The following is a 5,915-nucleotide window of genomic DNA, read 5'->3' as shown; positions in this document are numbered from 1 at the left end:
TTGCAGCATTTCCTTTTTTGCTTGCAGCTTTTTCTTTTGTTTGCTGGTGTTTTTATTTTTTGCGTGCAGCGTTTCTTTATTTGTTTGCTAGTGTTTTTATTTTGTTTGCAGCGTTTCTTTATTTGTTTGCTAGTGTTTTTATTTTTTGTTTGCAGCGTTTCTTTTTTGTTTGCAGCATTTCTTTTTTGTTTTCAGTGTTTTCATTTTTTGTTTGCTGGTGTTTTCTATTTTTGTTTGCATCATTTCCATTTTTGTTTGCATCATTTCTATTTTTGTTTGCATCATTTCTTTTTTGTTTGCATCATTTCTTTTTTTGTTTGCAGCGTTTCTTTTCTGTTTCCATGATTTCTTTTTTGTTTGCGGCGTTTCTTTTTTGTTTGCAGCATTTCTTTTTCTTTGCAGTGTGTCCCTTGTGGGCCATCGTAAAAACTGTATGCTACTGAAGTGCTGGGATAAATGTTATTCATCGCGATAATGCTACTGCTACCGATCACAATAATACCGTTTGTGAAATTGTGGCACAATAATATAGGTAGGAGTGGTGAAATAAGTTTATGGTACAATGACAACCAGCAAAATTTAGATTTTTGTTAAATCAAACTTTTTGATTTTCTTTTTAATATTCATTGAATTGATTTAAATGTCTTCGTAGTTCTTATCAGGAAAGAATGCAAGGTAATTATCATTTTCATGTTTAGCGTGTCATGTTTTCAATTAAAATGTTCCATAAAATAAAGTGTTAACTTATGCCTATTTTTGTATCGCCGTGTATTTGCTTATGATAGGTTCCAGAAATCGAAAGTGGCATAGGACTCACCTGTTTTATATCTCAAGTTAGACAGTACAATCTTGCCAATTGAAGGCCCAATTTACCGATAATGACCGTCAACTATACGAATGGTTGAGTAACAGAATACAGTATTACCACATTAGACAATATATCTAAACAATCTAAATATTTTCATCTCATTTAACTAGTTCAAAAGCTTCATTTTCTATTTCCAGGCCACATGCTTGCAATTATAACAAACTACAGTCAGTAGAATAAGCCAGTACAGAATAAGCATAATAAACAAGTAATTATAATAATGCAACAGTGCAACCATTCCCTTTACAACTGAACCTTAATTTTGGCAAGTTAATAAATCAACTATATACCCCTTTTAGCTGAACCAAACCTAGAATCAAACCAGAAACCGCTAGGAGTGATTAGTTACTTATTTAGAGGTCAATAAAAGGAGATGAAATGGATATCCACATCATGACAGCCAAATAAATCCACAGGAAAACAATGACACATGCATAGCTGGAAAACGTAGAAAGACCACGTAAAACACATGCCTATTTGTAACACAGGCACGAAGGTATATGTTAAGGTATTAAGAGGAAATTTAATTAAATCAAATAATTGTCAATGCCATTATTTATACAAATCCTTATCGGCAATTTCTGGATAGAAAGTGTTTCTGAATATCTTGATCAAAGATCACTTTCGTCATTTTTATTATATTAGGACTATTTTTAAAACTTTAAAGCTGACTCAGTTTCTTAATAATATGAAAGAAAAACAAATAATAGGAATAAATAAGTGGAAATACAGTAAGTGGAATAATATTATAAATATACAACAATGCTGCTCTTAGCATCTTCCAAGCAAGGCTCAAATCATACTTTTCTTACCTTACCTAAAAAAAAGTTGACAACTTAATATGTAGAACCTTGGTCTTATTGTGGGAATATTATGATTTGATATTGTACTGTACTTACAACTGTTGTCATAAAATCTTATTTATTATTTGAAAAATGAATACAACATTTACATTGTCCGTACTTGGTACAAAAATTGCTCAACCAGCTCTCCATTGATGAGTAATAATGTATAATGCTTTGACATAGATAGTATTTTTGACCTAATACAATTAAACTTAGCATAAATATTTTAATAGGCAAAACCTAAAATCTTCCACAGTAATATTACGGATCAAGAAATTTCCCTTTAACGAACAACGAACATTATTCAAAAAGTATTTATGTTTTTGGTAGATATTCCAGTCATGAATTAGATTATAGATCTTTTGGCAATACTGTAGTATGTAATTTCTTTACAATCCTCTGTTGATGTATGCAATCATCATGTATCTGTGGTGATAATGCAGAAAAGACCAAAATGTTTCTGATCGATGCATGAATGTCGCAAACTTTATCATAAAGATTTGAAAAGTAGAAGAGAGCGCATTAACATTATCTGCTTAATTTGAAAGGCTCCATGAAACCTCAATCGGAATGGAATCTTTGAGCATCAACTTTCTTAAAGGTGTTCCATGAGCCCATTGAGCCTTTCGAACAAGTGCACAATCTTCGCTAGATTCAATCCCAGTAAACTCAGCTTGGTTTACAAAAATCTGGTCTACACTGGTATGACCTCATTGACTTATTATTAAGATGAGATAAACCATATCATCTGGCGATTTGGTTTAGCTTTGGTCATAGCTGGTTTCCATCATCAAGAGATTTTCAGTTGAAGCATGGAGGCATTATATGGTCCATGGTTGAAGTCACCGAGACAAATGATTTCATGAAATGTGACATTGATACTGGTAATGGAGGCATAAGAATTAACGATAACAAAAATAGTGGTGTCGGTTGGTTGACGATACTACTCCTGCTGCAAACAGCAAGTTCGTCGGATTTATGAAACAGGGATCTAACATTAAGGTGAGCAATACAAATGCCTTTGTGCTATAATCGTACTAGGGTTTGATTTACCTAATGTCTAATAAAACAGATCTATACACACTGTTGCATGATGCGAGATTGAAAGAAGCGAGTATGCAAATTCATGAGATCTATCACCATTATTTATACGCTGTGACGTTTAATTTCTTATAAATGACTTCTTTGGTGTTATTTACATAAAGTTTTAGATGTTAATTAATGCATAATATGTAAATCTACAGTAGTTATTTCCCCCGAAGAACCCATGATCATCAATAGGCATAAAACCACTAATCACAGTATCATCCGCATACCTAATTTTGCAATTGGGATTAGAAAATATGAAAGATATTATGAGAATAAGTAAAGAGATATTACACATCCTTGGTCCTCCTAAATTAGGGCATTTAACATCAGAGGATACACCATTGCATTTAACTCTTTGTGCTCTTCCAGTTAGAAAATTATGAATAAATGATATAATCCTGGTTGTCTGGTTTAGAGAATCTGTTAATTAGTAAATAAGGGATGATAGTGTTTAATGCACTGGAAAAGCAAAGAAAGTTGATTTAACAAAATTTAATAACCCAGGCTGTGTTCGTATATGTGGTGAAGTGCCCAATGTCAGCTTGTAGTTTTCAAGACTAGAACATCCACCTATGGCGGGAGAGCTTTTGCTGTGGGAGCTCCAACTCTTTAAACTGTTTTTAGACCAAGCAAAAGTCCTTTCTTTTCCATCAATTTTTTCATTAATTTAACATTATATACTGATTCTGGTTTTTATGTACAGCGCATTGAGTGCTTCCTTAAATAAGAATGAACTATTATTATTATTATTATTATTATTATTATTACTATTAATATTATTATTATTATTATTAATATTAGGCCTATTATTATTATTATTATTATACAACTTTCTGGACATTTCATAACGTTTGATATCAATGCGATCACTAAGGCTTTTCAACGTTTTGTATTAGAATTATGTCTGAAGACTTCCAACTGGCTGTTTTATTTAAAAAAGTTTCCATATGTAAGACACTATCTATATGTGATTCTTTATATGTGTGCAAGCCCATCGACATGCCTCACTTTATATCTACTAAAGATCAAACCCCTAAGGAATATAGGAGCTCTGTTGTTTATCATTTTAAATGTCCAGATTGTAATAGTGATTATATTGGAAAGACAGATAGATGCTTAATAACTATCTTAAAGAACATTCTTCACGATCTGATAGTGTTATAAATGATCATATACAAAATTGTGAGGCATTCCAATATGTTTTAGGTTTACAAGGTATACTTGAAAATGATAATGTAGCTTGTAATGTAAGTAATAAATTAGATTTAATATTTTCTAATACTAACATTATTGACAGTTCGCCAAACTGGTCTGAATGGATGAATGTAGGAATAAAGCCACCCCTGTCCAAAGCCACCCAACAATGGATTATACCTTTGTAAGGTAGGGGTGGACAATGGGGTGTTTGTCTTGATGCTGGCAATAGGTTCTGCTGCAGTGCTAGAAGTGTCTTTGTATCAGCTTTTGTGTATTATGAATTAGAAACTGGGTGTAGTCTACATAGGCATAAACATCATCAGCTTCTCCCAATGATGCAATTGAGTGGTTTCTAGAAGGAAATGTTTTTTTTTTTTTACAGTCAACATTTTATTCTTTTTACAGTGTACCGTAATATTAATTTCCCTTACACAGGCATAAACATCATAGCTTCTCTAAATTATGCAATTAAGTGGAAATGTATTTTTTTTAAAACTTTTATTCTTCTTTTTTCAGTAGTATTAATATTATTTTCCTTTCTTCTTTATTACCATTGACAAGTATCTATTTAATTATTATTTAATTATTTATTTAATATTAATATAGTATATCAATAGTAATGAAAGTATGTATAAAAACATAAATCAATATTATCATATAAAAATTTAAAAAAAAACCCCCACTCAATTGCATCATTAGGAGAAGCTGATGATGTTTATGCCTATGTAGACTACACCCAGTTTCTAATTCATAATACACAAAAGCTGATACAAAGACACTCCTAGCACTGCAGCAGAAACCTATTGTAGACCAGCATCAAGACAAACACCCCATTGTCCACCCCTACCTTACAATGGTATAATCCATTGTTGGGTGGCTTTGGACAGTGGTGGCTTTATTCCGATTTCCAACTGGTCTATACTACTGTTTAAAGAAGCGTTTGCTAATACCAGGGAAGAGTAATTTTACTGTTACCTGCTAATACGTAGGCTACACCCATTGCTTAACAATGGGCTGAAAGAGGCTTCGAATGCGCTTTCTTTGATTTTGTAGGTAAGTTTGATCAGTAGGGTAAGGATGCTTTGATCTTCAGTTTATTCATAGCTATGTCACCTACTAGGGGTAATGTTTTGATTGGTCGAACACTCTTGGTACTTGTGCATATAAGCTTGCAAATATGGATAATTTTTCATTCCTGATGATGACATAATTAATGTCGAAATATTGAATCCCGACACGATGGCGTGCATTTCCATACTTGGAGTATGTATTATACGATCTTATTCTTCTGCCTCTAGTGCATCAATCCAACCTCATACAGTTTGACACGCTAAGGTCAGAGTGTGCGAATGCACTTTTTATAATCTGTTATTTCAACAAAAGTCTTTCACAATTATTGCAAAATGCTATGCATTGCACTTCAGTTAAATTTTCTAGAATTATGGGTTTCACAAACCGATTAAATAAAGGCTCCCGACACGCTATTTTGCTAGACCTCACCGAGGGCTCTAGACGGCCCCTCCCCATCAATAATCCTGTCGACAGGCCTCATGCACACAAATCCCATTTTGACGTTGTGCCTCTGTGTTAGATGTCAATATACATAAAGCCTGGTTTCCTGTCGACGTAAGAAGGCAGATTTACTTACGATTACGTCGTTTTATCGTAAGAAAATGCGATTTGACAGGAAACCGATTACGACTGGTGCGTTGTGAAATCGACGTAACGTAAACTAAAATCGTCGCAAAACAGTTTTGGACAGGAAACCGACGTATTGAATTTTCATGAGATACGTCGATTTTCCACTATTTGACAGGAAACCGCGATTTAGTGACTTTTTGTTGAATGAACTCACATACGTTGCGTTGCAAACGATTCTTATGAAAAGTTGACTGCTCCAAAACTTTTCATAAGAA

This window comes from Anneissia japonica, unplaced genomic scaffold, assembly GCF_011630105.1.
Source record: "Anneissia japonica isolate Jap-2015-1 unplaced genomic scaffold, ASM1163010v1 scaffold287756_len632865_cov181, whole genome shotgun sequence".
Classification (NCBI taxonomy): Eukaryota; Metazoa; Echinodermata; class Crinoidea; order Comatulida; family Comatulidae; genus Anneissia; species Anneissia japonica.
The sequence above is the reverse complement of the archived record's forward strand: the minus strand, read 5'-3'. Positions refer to the sequence as shown.